Source organism: Trachemys scripta, chromosome 1, assembly GCF_013100865.1.
Source record: "Trachemys scripta elegans isolate TJP31775 chromosome 1, CAS_Tse_1.0, whole genome shotgun sequence".
In the NCBI taxonomy this organism is placed as follows: Eukaryota; Metazoa; Chordata; order Testudines; family Emydidae; genus Trachemys; species Trachemys scripta.
Genome location: NC_048298.1, coordinates 69,913,825 through 69,929,140, shown reverse-complemented (window position 1 = coordinate 69,929,140; position 15,316 = coordinate 69,913,825). Strand labels below are relative to the sequence as shown.

Genomic DNA, 15,316 nt, shown 5'->3' with positions numbered 1-15,316 from the left:
GAGAGGTAGGGAGAAGAGCAGGATTACATAAATGTCCCATCTTCTCACAACCAGAGTATAAGAAGCGTAAAATATGCCAGGAGGATTTTTTTCTTAAAAGGATTTTGGCCAGTCAACTTTGACAGTGTCTCCTTTATTAACAACTACAACAATAAAATAATTTTATTTACATAGAATGGCCTTGGCAAAGCATTTGAGCTGTTATACAACAGAATAAAAACAAATGCAATATAATAAAAGCCTAATAAAACAACACAACCTGAAAATCCAAAGACAAAACAAGGGAGGGTATTCAATCTTAAAGGAAAGAAAGACATTAAGAGAGCCTTCTAAAAACACTTTTGGGGATTTAAAGAAGTATTTGAGATTTGGTTGTTGCTGTTTTTTAAGTAAAGAGGGATGAAATTTCAGGCAGAGGGGATTCAACAAAGTCTCACCACAAAAAAAGAGATCTGATCACTTGCTGACTTCAGATAGAATGATGGAAACCACAAACAGTTGATGATCTGTGTCATCTTCCAGCCATACCAAACACCACAATACATTTGAAAAGTATGAGTTTTCATGCCCATCTATACGTATATGATTTATACAGTGGTTACCATTAAAAAGCCAACATTTACCCACAGGTAACTGCTCTTCTAAGTCCAGAGAAATACTGAGGTTACAGATACTAATGTGTATTCAGACAAACAGGGATAGGGATCTTCTTACTTCCCCTAAACCCTGGACTAAACCAGGGTAGAGAAATGTTAATAAAATTTCCATAAACGCAGGCCAATAAAAGACTTAAGATTAATAAAACAAATATTGATCAATTATAAAGTCTTTTTAGAACAGAAAACAAAACAACTCTTCCAATAGCAAATGCCTGCCAATAAAAACCTCTTCAGCTATTGTAATGATAAATAATTGCCCCCAAATTGCAATAGCCAATTACAGATCACTTAAGCATCTGTTTGAATACATGTAGATTGTAACATATTGTAGTCATACGCGGTACATTTTGTACACTGTGTATAGAAGCAGTAGCCTGTGGTTACAGTTAATATCAGCTATTATTACTAATAATTGCAATGGTAACCAAAATGAGCTAGGTGCTTTCAAACACAGAAAAAGACAATCGCTGCTCTGCAGAACTTACTTGTTTTGTATTCTCCAGCAGCAAGAAAGGAAACAAAGTCGCTACCAGCTTCTCTCCCCACAACCCCTTTTAAATTCCCCAGTTCTGTAGCCCTTATGCAGACAAAATTCTTGGTGAACTAAAGTTAGCAGGGGTCCAGAAAAATTCAAACCCTCAGTTTGTGCTAGGACATGGAGCTTGAATATCATTCTGCAGCAACCAACTCTGAAAACATAAGATCAATGTGTGAGGGTCACTTATCTGTGTAAATCTCTGCCCTCCCACATCATCTTCCCAACTCAAACCTGTTTGGGACCAACATGGAGGGTAAATGAAGAAGGTCTGGCACAGCCCTTCCATGCCTGGATAAATTTCAACCTGTGTCAGCAGAGTTTGCCCTGATGGCAGAAGACTTGGCTTGTGCTGTACAGATTAATACAATAAATATTGACTCATGTTTGGCATTTCCGAACTGCACAATGTGATTTACATGGAGTATGTAGCCTGGGAACAACCTTTCACTACGATAACCTTCATCTGAAAGTAACACAGGGAAAACCCAGTTCAATGTAAATGTCTTGATATTTAATCATTGTAACAGCTCTTGCTGCAAGCCCTCGCCCCAAACATTACAGAGCCTACAATTACCCTAAAACCTAGCTACTTAAAGAAGAGGAGTTTTTTTTCAGCAGGTAATAATCATAGTTTACTTTGATTATTTAGCTGAATGCTGTGCTGACCGGCATACACTATTGCAGAAACACTGAAATAGTACTTCTAGGCAGACAGCACTTGGACTCAGCAGGCCACCTGGGTCTCAAGCCAAAGCCAAAGCCAGAGCCTGACCAGCCGGTTCTGAAGCCAAAGCTCAAGCCTGGACGCTTGGGGCTGAAACTGAAGCGCAAGCCCCACTACCTGAGTCTGAAAGCCAAGCCCAAGCCCCGCTACCTGGCTCTGAAGCCCGAGCCCCACCATCTGGGTCTAAAGCCTGAGCCGGCTGGTGTCACCACTTGCCTTCCCTTGTTCCTTTATGCCTCCCTAGGGGGATGTGCCCCATAGCTTGAAAACCTCTGCTTTAGTGTGATTTATTGCCACCCTTAGAAATTAAATTACTCATACTCCATTTACTCACAGTGACTCTGCAGATATCATGTAACTTAACTTCACAGGGCCCCCTGTGGTGTGGGGCCCCAGGCAATTGCCTTGTTTGCTACCCTCTAACATCGGCCTTGCCTACTCAAATTTGACTTCAGTGAGACCACTCATTTGCTTATTTACCTTGAGGCATTAAGGTCTAAGACTGTAAGTCTGTTATTGCCGCCTGCCAAAAGGCTAGATCACTGAAATAGCACTAACAAATAAACAAAAAAGTAAAGGAATTATTGAGAGGCAACATAAATGTCATAACCCCCAAATTGGTGCATAGTTAAGAATTTCCAATAGATTGTCAGAGAGGTGACTGCATCTCATTCACTATAGTAAATATTAAGGAACACAGGAAACTTAATGTGTGTGTGCAAACACAAGATGAAATTCTTATTTTCCACTAGAGAGCAAATAAAAATATAGGGAAACATATATTCCACATAAGAAAGGCAATTTTAACCCATAACAATGGGTCTTTCTCAGGCATACTTTAATCCACAAATTTTAACAACATTTTCTGAATCTAGGACAACTCTAAATTATTAACAGCTTTCTAAAAACTACAGGCATTAAGTCAGCCTTATAAGTTCGCCAAAAAAATAATTATGGTTAATTTTTTAAAAAAACAAGTTAACAGCTCCAACTGACAGCTTGTATGTCAATGCCCATTGGGCAAATACTATATTTTAAATTAAAATGTATTTTACTTTGCTTAAAATAAGTGAATTCTAAAACAATCATGCAATTATATCAGAAAATGGAAAAAGCTAACATTTCAAACTTCGTGCTTTAGGGTTCTTAACAGCTCTTTATTTATAATATAATCTGTATCTGGCAGGCACAAACTTAGAGGTTATCATAAAACGTGGACTTCCTAGATTACAGTGGTTCATATCTCAACAATGTTCATTCAGCTCTTCATCCTTCATAGACTAATTACCATAGTGTTTACTGCAGAGGTAGAATGAGAGCTGGGTCTTTCAGATGACACCTTAAAGAACACTGGAGTCACTTTTTAATTTGACTGCCGAAAAGATAGGTACTTAAAATCATAGGCACATAAATGAGTGACTAGCTATTCACAGTTGCTGTGTACATGTAATGCTTTTTAAAGCCAATGGGAGCTGTGGGTTCCCAGCACCTCTGAAAATTAGGCCTCTTATTTAGGTACCTAAATATAGATTTAAATGCCTAATTTTGAGCACCTACATTTGAAAAGTTTGGCTGGAGGTTCTCTCTGATCTGTGGACTTTGTAGATTTCATGGCTCTTTGAGAAAAAGCAGGCCTTAAAACTGGCTTTCTTAACCAAACTTACCCTTCCACGATTGCTGTGCAATATGTTGCATCCACCTCCCCAGAGCTGGTTGCATTTAAATAGTGCACTCTTGTGTGTGTGTTTGGGCGAAGAGGGTTGGGTGGTTGTAGGTATGGGTGTGTACAAACACACACAAGCCTGCTTTCCCTATACAGGTAAAACTCCTCAGTGGGAGCCCTTCTCCTCTCACATGCTTTGGAATCTTTTGGAGTGAAAAGCTGTTTAAAATATAAATAATATTTATAGGATATATTAATTTTAATCTAACGATGTTTTAAGGTTTCACAAACAAGTGAGCAATACCTGTCCTTCGGTGTCTTATCAAGGTAGTTTGCACTTCAACAGGCTTTATCACCATTGTTATTTATTGTGTGTTGTTTCAAAGAAGGGAATTAAGAGTTTATGTGAAATGATGTCAACATAATACAAAAAGTTTGCTGTGGCTTACTTTTCAGTACATTTGAACCTTAGATGTTAATATAAATTTAGAGGAGTACAGACATTTCTCTAGTCTAAGTGAGTAAACTAAGTAGTTCAGGTAATAGTTTATGGGTAATTTGATTGTAAAGTTTAATATTGTCAAACTACAATATGGATGAACAATACTGATCATTTGCTCCTCTGCCATTAGCACTGACACATGCTCATGCTTGTTGCCTAATAAAAGAAACCTGCAGGGAATTAAATGCCAGAGTCTATTCAGAGGCCATGTTGAAGAAGTGGGAAAATGGAGTTTCTCTTATTAAAATTATGTAATTATAGTAGCTGATCAAGGAAAGGGTTGGCGTGAGGTAGGGAGAAGACAGAAAAGTAAGGAAGTTTTCTGTATGTTAAATGTCTACCTCTGAGGGCAGCTTTTATCAACTTCCTTTTTAAAAATTGTTTTATAAATCACCATTAGCACTAGTACATCCCGATCATCAACCTCTCTTTCATAATATTATAATTTATATGCAACAAATGTGTCTGATTTAATATGCTTATCAGTCCTTGTACTAATTAATGCATACTATTTTCCATCAGCAGTTGAGCTTAATCACAGTCATTTAAAAAAGATATGAACTGCATGTCAAAGTAATCACTAAGCTATCATAAATTTAAGCTAACTTTTTTTATTCATTCCAACTTCCAGATCTCAGCAACAGTCCTTAAGACACAATTGAGTAGTTTCAACCTAGCGATTTAAATCTTGCTGAATTGGGCAGGGAAACTGAAGTTTAATTACTAGAGATATTAGACATCTTAGGAATCAACTGTAATAGAATATAACAGATACAAGCTTCTTTGGAATCATTTTCCACAGAGGTAAATACAACAGAACAGACGTTCATGGAGGAAGTCTGCTTAAGCTGTGATAAAAAGCTTCTTAAATGAATAGACACCTTTGTCTGCCAACAGGTGGTCAGAGAGAAGAGTAGATTTAGAATCATAGAATCATAGAATATCAGGGTTAGAAGGGACCTCAGGAAGTCATCTAGTCCAACCGCCTGCTCAAAGCAGGACCAATCCCCAACTAAATCATCCCAGCCAAGGCTTTGTCAAGCCTGACCTTAAAAACTGCTAAGGAAGGAGATTCCACCACCTCCCTAGGTAACCCATTCCAGTGTTTCACCACCCTCCTAGTGAAAAAGTATTTCCTAATATCCAACCTAAACCTCCCCCACTACAACTTGAGACCATTACTCCTTGTTCTGTCATTTGGTACCACTGAGAACAGTCTAGATCCATCCTCTTTGGAACCCCCTTTCAGGTAACTGAAAGCAGCTATCAAATCCCACCTCATTCTTCTCTTCTGCAGACTAAACAATCCCAGTTCCCTCAGCCTCTCCTCATAAGTCATGTGCTCCAGACCCCTAATCATTTGTATTGCCCTCCGCTGGACTCTTTCCAATTTTTTCACATCCTTCTTGTAGTGTGGGGCCCAAAATTGGACACAGTACTCCAGATGAGGCCTCACTAATTTTGAATCGAGGGGAATGATCACGTCCCTCGATCTGCTGGCAATGTCCCCACTTATACAGCCCAAAATGCCGTTAGCCTTCTTGGCAACAAGGGCACACTGTTGACTCATATCCAGTTTCTCGTCCACTGTAATCCCTAGGTCCTTTTCTGTAAAACTGCTGCCTAGCCATTCAGTCCCTAGTCTATAGCAGAACATGGGATTCTTCTGTCCTAAGTGCAGGACTCTGCACTTGTCCTTGTTGAACCTCATTAGATTTCTTTTGGCCCAATCCTCTAATATGTCTAGGTCCCTCTGTATCCTATCCCTACCCTCCAGCGTATCTGCCACCCCTCCCAGTTTAGTATCATCTGCAAACTTGCTGAGCGTGCAGTCCATGCTATCCTCCAGATTATTAATGAAGATATCGAACAAAACCGGCCCCAGGACTAACCCTTGGGGCACTCCACTTGATACCGGTTGCCAACTAGACATGGACCCATTGATCACTACCCGTTGAGCCTGACACTCTAGCCAGCTTTCTATCCCTCTTATAGTCCATTCATCCATTCGTTAAGGAGTTGGAAGAGCCCCCCGCATTTTGTGCAAGACCTTAATGTTATTTTATCCACGACTGTAATGAGGAATTTCATGGATCAAACACAGCAGCTGTACCACTGAGCAACAAGCAAGCTTCCACTTGACCATGCCAGTAAAAGCTTTGTTAAAATGCATCTTGGGGAGTAAATTTTGGAATACTGATTAGACATGGAATTCCACAAGCAGCAACATTTGTTTTCATTGTGGGTCCTAGTGACATCTTTCATTAATTCATTAATCATTAATTATTAATAAGATAAGTTCTCCTCCTCCTCCTCCCCTCCTGAGATGAGATACAGGAACTTGTATTGAAATACTTCTCTGGGAGCTTTACACTGCTTTTCTAACCAATCTAGTCATCTATGTTCCAGGTGTAAGGGAGGCTGTCACAGCACTCCATAAAGCTAAATTGTCACAGTGCAGCTAAAACATACGACACCAAAGTAATATAAAAGTCATCAGTAATCAGCAATCTGTAACTTCTACAGAGAGTAATCAGCACTAGGTAATGGATTCCTTTTCATGAAAGAAAATAATAGTTTTTGTAAAGAGATGAGTTTTTCTAAGGAATTTTAACAACTTTGCCTGGATTCTACCTTGTCCTCCTAGGAGCCACCAAATCCCTGGTGGCCTAGTGGCAAGATTCTGAAGGTTGCAGACAGCACTGGTGCCTGCAGGAAGGCACAATGCACTGCATTACAACTTTGTTTCAGGAAAACAGCAAGCTGGAAAAGATGCTGCAACAGGAAGTTGAAACTGACAAGAAAACATAGGAGGGAAAGGGAAGAGGTAGCACTCAGAGGTATAAACCCACTCCTTAGATTGTTTTTTTCTTTTTAAAAAAATTAACAGGCCTGTGATTTTCAAGGGTTTTCATTTCTATTTAGTACAGAAGGTGAGGCAAGGAAAGGGCCAGTATTCCAGTCTGTCAGTGACATTTCAGACACATTGTTAGAAATGTTTTGCGGAAAGAAGAACTTGCAAATTTCACTTTGGGTTAAAAATATATTTGCACATCTGTAGTGGTGTCTATGGGGGAAAAAAGGAAATAAACGAGAAATAAGAGAAAGATAGTTTAATGTTGTTTTCTTTGTTATTATGTTGATAACATCCAGCATTTATTGAAAAAAGTTCTGGATCCTTGACTTAGCTTGAAAGAGTGGCAGAGGTAAGATTGTCTCTACATTGTTGGCCTTGGGACCATTCACTGTAATCAATCCAATGCAGAAATGGATCAGGTTGCTACTTACAAATTTCATTTATATGAAAATGACCACTGGAAAGAGTAATGAAAAAGTCAGTATGATAAAACCTGAGAAACATCTCGTTATAAAATATTCTTTCAATATCCTTACAAATATTACTGAACAACAACTTTCTATATTATTTGCTTGAAGTTTGTAAATAAAATGGGACTCTTTACTATAAAAGGTTTCAGAGTAGCAGCCGTGTTAGTCTGTATCCGCAAAAAGAAGAACAGGAGTACTTGTGGCACCTTAGAGACTAACAAATTTGTTAGTCTCTAAGGTGCCACAAGTACTCCTGTTCTTCTTTTTACTATAAAACAATACTTTACAGTCCCAATCTCAGTTTGAATGGAGAGAAAGGATTGAAAGACAGAAAAACTCACACACATTAAAAAACCCATTAAAAAGAAATAAGGGTGATTGTGTTTTTCTATGGATTCCAGAGAATCCCGAAAACAAACAATTACAAACAAACAATTTATGTACAAACCTCTAATATTTAAAGTAATTCCAAATATTAAAAAAAAAAAAAGACTAGAAACGAACAGTTATGGGACTCGGCACATTTTCCATTGCCATACAATTCTATTCTAAGCATAGAGAGTTCCTACTTGAAGCAAAATTGCCTTTGTTACCTGCTTGTTATATTTAAATCCTTTTTCACTTCACCTATTGTATGCTGTGATCTGAGATGCAGATGAATATCTATTAAGGCCTAATGTGCTTGAGTTTTAGTTAAGCACTGGAATAAATTGCCTAGGGAGGCTGTGGAATCTCCAGCATTGGAGATTTTTAAGAGCAGGTTAGACAAACACCTGTCACAGGTGGTCTAGATAATACTTAGTCCTGCCGTGAGTGCAGGGGACTTGTCAAGGTTCCTTCCAGTCTTACAATTCTATGATTCTGGGGGGGGGGAAATACCTGACCTCTCCCTCCCACTTCTACTTCTGCCAAACTTCTGTACAGTTGTGCTCAAGCGAGAGCACTCCAGATCTACACAAGAGGGGTATATACCTTTGCTCTGGAATGCATTTTCCTGCCTTGGTCTGCCAGAAGTCTGCTTTACCAACTGTTTAGACACACTATAAAACTCATCTTTATTTTGGAGCATTTGTGAATGAGACAGTGTGACGTTTTCAGGATTTTTTGCAAAGGATTTCTATGGTTCCTGTGTTTATTGGTGCATTTTATAAATCAAAATAAATAAATGAAATAAATATACATTGTAGCATTCTCCAACGACAACACATGGACCAATATGGGAAGTATCAGAGAAGACAGCCAAGTCCCAATTACTTATCCTCCCAGCAGGAAACAAACAGGCCAGCAATGTCCTAAACATGGAGAGAGCTCTCAATGATGGAATTTAAATGATTTTGCAGATTAGCATTTGAGGTTGGATGAAGTTACATTTAGTTTCTTGGCTAAGTAGCATTGGCATGTATACCACACATTATCACACAACTAGATGATGGAATAGTGTTAAAATTAAAAAAAAAAAAGCATGTGCATGCCAGAAAAGTAAAGAAAGGCGGGGAAGACTGAATTAAACTACCAGCTCAGGGCTTCATGATATACTGTGCATACAGTATAATTTCTTGCAAAGCAGACCCACTGGCAAATCTTGTGCTAAATTGATAAAGACCATTTAAGTTTCTTTATAGTTCAGTGATTCGGTATAAAAAATACTATAATTTAAGTTCTAAATCAAAGCTTTGCTTTTAGCTTTTCCTGTGAGAACTTGAGAATTTACAATATCATTTTAGCCCAGAGTTCATTCTACACCACTTCAGTGTGTTTTGAAGAGATGTATTAAAACACATCCTGTGGATGGATGAGGAAATATCTTTTATTGGACCAATTTCTGTTGGTTAGAACGAGAAGCTTGTGAGTTTACAGAGCTCGAAGAAGAGCTTTGTGTAAGCTCCAAAGCTTCTCTCTCTCACCAGCAGAAGTTGGTTCAATAAAAGTTATTTCCTCACCCACCTGGTCTGTCTAATATCCTGGGACCAATATGGCTACATCAACACAGCATACAACTCTCTGGATGGTCATTCAATCAATTCACTTCTGAGCCATTGGGAGGCAGATAATCATTCAAAAACCTCCACAAACCAATATTTATTCCTAATGCTGCCTCTTACAGGGCCCCCAGCTCCAGATGTCCCAACAGCAGCAGCCACCAGCCACCAACAGCAGCAGGAGGTAGAGGAGGAAAGCTTCAAATTCAAAAGTCACCAGCTGAACTTTCAGGAATGAACTCTGTCTTGACTGTGGTATCTCTTGTTTCTAACATCCTGTCACCTCCAGGATTTATGAGCTGAACCAACAGTTGTTGAAATAAACAGGAAGATTTCCATTGATTTCAATTGGCATTGGATCAGGTCTTTAGCCACTCCCTCTGCTCACCAGCTTCACGCTCACATGCCCACCATGCATCTCATCCTTCTGATCTACCTTCTGCCTCCATCTATGCACCCCTCTTGTCTTCCTTCTCTCTCATCCGCACCCCTCATTGTGTCCATCTCTTCTTCTTCCCTCTCCTTTTACTCTGCAAAAGACCCCTCTCAAATGCTCACTTCCCTCATATCAACCCTAAACTCTTCAGGCTAGTCCCACCTAAACAGTTACTAATGTTGTTAGCTATTGCTGTATGTAAAATGAGAAGAAAATGTAAGGATTCAAATGTGGAATCTTTAAGAAGCGCAACAATATGCTCTCATCACATAGTTCTTGTTCTCCTCTTCCCTTGCCCCAGGCACAGCTATGTGTTGTCTTCCTTGTTGTGCTTTGCCTAATTTTAGATTATAAACACTTCAGGGCATGGACTGCATCTTTTATTTGCTTGTAAAGTGAATAGCAACCTTTGGGAAATATATAGATTATTAATAACAACAACAATATAAGCAACAACAGTGTAAGTTACAAATCTATCTCCACCATCTATGCAATAAAACAATAACAAAACCCAGACAGACATTCTGCTGTATGTCACTTATAGTCCAGAAAACATTTTTAATGAATTTATATTGTTTCCCCTTCTAGTTTTGGTTGAAATATCTGGCCTCTATTTTCACATTAATAATGCTACAAAAAGCCATAGATCCCAAATTTCTCAGATCTAAAGCAAACTGGCACCTTTTTTTAATAGCAACATCGTCGTAGAATAGAAAGGTTCTCTAATTCAAAAGGTCAAATAGAAATGTTAATGAAAACAGAACCCAGTCAAGTCAAATAAAAGAAAGAAAATAAACAGAGATTTTGCTTCAGGCAGCCCGAATCTGATTTAAGCAGCAGTCTCAGAAGAATCCAGCTGTTGTTTACTGAAACGTAAAATAATGTGCTTATTCCTTTTATATGACAGCATCCCTGCTCCTTGAAATCAGGATGTAACATTTTCCCTTTCATAGACAACATTCAGCAATCATTATATGTACAGTAACTAATCTGACCAATTACCTGAAAGTTAATTACTCTGATTTTACAAAATGGGTCAGCTAGCTCGGTGTATGTTGAACCCATTAATTACTGGTATTTAATAAAGAACACCAAAGAGTACATCCATACATTAATGTGTTACAGCAGAATTACAGGTATTTTAATACTGGATTGAACAAGCCTCTGATCATTGTTTTATAGCCTCAGAGCTTAATCTAATTGTAGCTAATACAGAGCTGGACTGTGCAGGCCTTGGCAATTACAGTATTTTATTCATGTTAACAATTTACTTCCTCACTCCAAACATGGTCTACATTTACTTATTTTATTGTATATTTGAAAAGAAGTCATCATTCATTCAAGATAACAGGATAACCCAAAAGATTCAAAACTTTAATTGATTAAGAAGAATAAAGATGGCAGATTTGTCTTGGCTAGAGAAAAACAACCAACCCAACTCAAATCAGCCTTCAGACAGTAAACCTGCAAATACTACCTGCCGTTCTAACACCTCATGAACAGTAATATCCAGTGTTTTTCATTCAGTAGCTCTTGATTATTAACAGAACATTGGTGAGTAGGTCAATGGTACTATAAAAAAAATATGGTCTCCTTTCCATATCAAAATCTGAAAACAATTTAAATATGTAGTGCAATTTTATACTGTTTATAAAAGCTAAAAAAAGGTCAGAGAGATATGCCACCACAATCTGTACTTAAACATTTATTTCTGTCTCATGGTCTCCAGGCTTTCACAAGTGCTTTAAGAGGAGATTGGAAAGAATTTGCTGCCCACTCATGATGATGCCTCATAAAAGGTTCTTCAAAAACGGATCAAAGGCTGTAATTTCCATGCCATTTCTGTCCAATTTCCTTTTCTCTTAATGTTTTCGTTTTTTGAAATGGCTATGATTGCAGTCCAATTTTGCCCACACAGCACTGTATACCTAAATGAACCATTTATCACAAACTTTTTGATGCTTGTGGTTTTATTTGCTTGGCAGTTTTTTAAATCCCCCCACCCATGCTGCATTGCAATTATCTTCAGTAATTATACCTGCAGCAGTTTACATTAATCTGTTCTCCAGATGCAGCATTAAAATTTGTAGAGTCCAATTAAACCTTAACATGGGTGTTCATTTTTCCTCCTCCTCCATCACCAACACATAAAGGTTTTCATGCACGGTCTCCCAAAGAAACAACAAGGAGTCTGGTGGCACCTTAAAGACTAACAGATTTATTTGGGCATAAGCTTTCATGGGTAAAAACCTCACTTCTTCGGATGCAACTGAAGAAGTGAGATTTTTACCCACGAAAGCTTATGCCCAAATAAATCTGTTAGTCTTTAAGGTGCCACCAGACTCCTTGTTGTTTTTGTAGATACAGACTAACACGGCTATCCCCTAATACTGGTCTCCTAAAGAGAGATCTTTACTCATTTTGGCTTTACCATAGCAGGTGTAAAAACCACATGAGTCAAATTCTCATTGCTCATATCCCATATTGCTTTCTCCTAAGTAGCTCTGCCTACTTTACATATTAACCAGTTCTAATTATTTTTCCTTCGTCTCTGTGTCATATGTGCGAGTGACTTCCAGGTGAGAAAACTTAGCACAAATTTTACTGGCTCCTATTACCACACCAGGTAAAACACTGCCTGCAGACAGAATGTCATGTTGTGAGGCATGGCTGCTGTGTCACTTATGGTGAACACAAAAACAAGCTCAGCCTTGAATAGAGGTTCACTGTTGATTGCCTAAATACACTTAAATTGTCTGGTCACTGCTTGGCAGACACATTAAATCCAAGCTCTCTAAATGCAATTTAACCCTGCACAAGCCAACAAATTATTCTTCATCTTCATCTAAAAAAACCTCTTCTGGCTTTCAAAATTAATAATTCATTGTAATGAAATTTCAGACACTAATTCTCCAGCCCAGTGCACCAACATAACGGTGCATTTTTCTATTTGCTACTCAGTCTTCTGTCCATTTCTACACTTCACCATTAATAAGTGTTGTTTTTTTTAACAGTTTATGGCTTACTTCATGGGTTGAATATTGAATCACAGCTACATGTTAGTCTCAACATTTTCAGCAATTAAATATGTAAATGAGTTCATAAACCAATACAGATTGTTTTTTATTTAAAGATAAATCTTAGGATGCTGACCAGTTTAGTAACACATAAATTCCTTCAGATGATATACCATAACTGATACTCATGATATGCTGTAGACAGATAATGTACATAATGGCACATCAGTAAAACAGACAGTTTTTTTGTGCTTGTTGCATTGCTTGAGCTATGGCAAACAAGTTCTCTCATTCTCTTCTCTGAAGTCGCTAATTCATCATAACCTGTCTGCTGCATATGGGATTTTTGTGAAGGCTGCACGAGCTCATGCCTGAATCCTCTTTATTTGACGGCAAGGGGACAAAGTCTGTTGTCTTCTACATCAAGGGAAATCCACCAAAGTCAATATGTCTACTGAAGCTACTGGCATACCTGAGAGCAGAGTTTATCTGAGGGGTACCATCCATTCTATGTAGCTTAGAACCACAGTGGTAAGAAAATTCTAATATATGAACAAGCTAAGCACATAGTTCTTGGGCCCCACGCTACAAGAAGGATGTGGAAAAATTGGAAAGAGTCCAGCGGAGGGCAACAAAAATGATTTGGGGGCTGGAGCACATGACTCATGAGGAGAGGCTGAGGGAACTGGGATTGTTTAGTCTGCAGAAGAGAAGAATGAGGTGGGATTTGATAGCTGCTTTCAATTACCTGAAAGGGGGTTCCAAAGAGGGTGGATCTAGACAGTTCTCAGTGGTAGCAGATGACAGAACAAGGAGTAATGGTCTCAAGTTGCAGTGGGGGAGGTTTAGGTTGGATATTAGGAAATACTTTTTTACTAGGAGTGTGGTGAAGCACTGGAATGGGTTACCTAGGGAGGTGGTGGAATCTCCTTCCTTAGAGGTTTTTAAGGTCAGGCTTGACAAAGCCCTGGCTGGGATGATTTAGTTGGGAATTGGTCCTGCTTTGAACAGGGGGATGGACTAGATGACCTCCTGAGGTCCCTTCCAACCCTGATATTCTATGATTCTATGAATGAAGTAGAAAGAATAATGTTGAAAAGCAATAAAAACTAGATGGGTCTGCTTTATTATACACTTTTCCCCATAAAAAGGGAAGATTTGCTTATTATCCTTTGTGATGCATTGTCACTAAATCTGTACCACTTAAGAATTCTGGCTGATATTGTGAAGTTGTATTATGAAAAACTGCTGTGTCATGAATACCTATATGTATGTGGATCTACTGCTGCTGACAAGTCCTCCAACCTCTCTCCCCCCCCCCCCCCCCCGCACACACACCAGAGAAACAATGGGGTGGGACTCAATGACTCTATTCAGATGCAAACAGCTGAACAATGGGTGAACTGCATCCTTAGAAAACCAGTTTTAGCTTAACTCCTCCAAAGGGAGAGGAAAAGGCAAGCACCCAAAAGACAGGATGAAGGAAACTAGGTGAGTTGCATAGTGAAACCCAGGGGAACAAGGTGGGGTGGCATTCAGAAGGAGGAAGCATGGGGCAGGAGACAGTAAGGTCACAGAAGCTGGGTCCCCTCACCAATGACGGAGAAAGACCAATTAGCATGCAACAGCCTGCATGATCAAAGAGCACCTTGCCTACCTGCCTTCCTGGACATGGAGATTTCCTCAAGGACTCACAAGGGAAGGGATGTGAGAAAATGAGGAATATTGCCATCTGAGATGTTTGTTTTGCAGGATCTGTACTCCCCCGTGCTTTATATGTGTGTGTGTTAACTGCTCAACAACTGCTGTGGACTCCTGAGAGAATTAAACTGTAAATCAGATGTTTCAGACCTTTTGGGTGGAGTTCTGGGAGAGGGGTGTGTTAAGTGTTGAGGAGTGTGAAGGGTCAGCGGTGTGTTCAAAGGGGCTAGGCAGCTGGATGGAGGTTCCAACACCGATAGAAAGTCTGTGTCCTGAGTGTCCTAGTGACTCTGATATTGGGTACTGGGACAATGGATGGACTTCAGGGCTTTAAACACTGTGGGGGTCCCGAGCAGCTGCAGCTTGGATTCTCCTCACAGCAGTGCTAGTGAGTGGCCAGGACGTGACGCTCACTAGGATCAGTGCTTCCGGCTTTTTGAACAACCTAGTGATGGAAATTAGTAGAAATGTGTTTGAAATGCTTTGATTTGGGGGGTGTGTGTGTGTGTGGCAAGTATGACTTGGTGGGGAATAGGAAATTCAGCAACAGGCTTTTGCCAGTTATTAAGCAAATGAAAAATGACACACATGATGGGGGTCAATAAAAATAAAGACTGCAAATGACTGAAACATTGTTTAATTAACAAAGAACTAAACAATGTCAGTGCTTATAAAACTAGTTTAACTGAGATGGACATAGATATTTAAAAGGAAATGAAACACTGATTGATTGTTTGCTTTACTTAATTTAGCCAAATAAGATTATGGTG

At 39.1% G+C, this 15,316-nt stretch overlaps 1 protein-coding gene across 4 annotated transcripts in view; it reads right to left on the bottom strand.

Moving 5' to 3' along the window:
* Positions 1-15,316, bottom strand: part of SYT1 (synaptotagmin 1) — a 506,808-nt gene that overhangs the window by 214,408 nt on the left and 277,084 nt on the right. The gene's annotated exons all lie outside the window — the stretch shown is intronic.